The sequence below is a fragment of the Brassica napus genome, unplaced genomic scaffold (genome assembly GCF_020379485.1).
Source record: "Brassica napus cultivar Da-Ae unplaced genomic scaffold, Da-Ae ScsIHWf_2494;HRSCAF=3222, whole genome shotgun sequence".
NCBI lineage: Eukaryota > Viridiplantae > Streptophyta > Magnoliopsida > Brassicales > Brassicaceae > Brassica > Brassica napus.
Window position 1 is genome coordinate 5,044 of NW_026015821.1, and position 591 is coordinate 5,634.

At 43.1% G+C, this 591-nt stretch overlaps 1 non-coding gene across 1 annotated transcript; it reads left to right on the forward strand.

Moving 5' to 3' along the window:
* The first annotated feature begins 265 nt into the window (after positions 1 to 265).
* LOC125601261 lies at positions 266 to 372 on the forward strand. The gene has a single exon (XR_007334154.1). It is a non-coding gene; the product is annotated as a small nucleolar RNA R71 (small nucleolar RNA).
* Positions 373 to 591: the final 219 nt, after the last annotated feature.

Genomic DNA, 591 nt, shown 5'->3' on the forward strand with positions numbered 1-591 from the left:
CTCTTGTTTAGCTTGGTTAGAAAGAAGCAAGTTCATCTTCTCCTGCAAGGACTTGATCTCTTTCTTTGTCTGCTGATCATCATTTTTGTTGACCCTATCATGCTCCTCACTGTAGACTGAGTCGCTCTTAGCCATGTTCTCCACCAGTTCTTTTGCTTCTTCTTCAGTTCTCCCCAAGAAGAAACCATTGCTGATAGTATCAAGCCTGTTTCTGCACTGTGGTAAGGCTCCTCTATAGAAGGTGCTAAGCAAACTCTCCTTGCTGAAATCATGATGAGGGCATTGAGACCAGTAGCCTTTGAACCTCTCTCATGCTTCACTGAAGCTCTCTAGACCTTTCTGTTGGAACCCGGAGATTTCGTTCCTGATCTTAGTTGTCCTTGAACTAGAGAAGAACTTGTCTAGGAAAACCCTCTTGTACTCATCCCAAGTAGTGACAGTATCACTTGGAAGAGTCTACTCCCATTGGTATGCCTTGTCTCCCTAAGAGAAAGGAAATAGCTTGAGCTTGAAAGCATCTTTAGAAACACCATTTTTCTTGGACAAGCCACAGTACTGATCAAACTTGTACAAGTGATCAAAAGGGTCTTC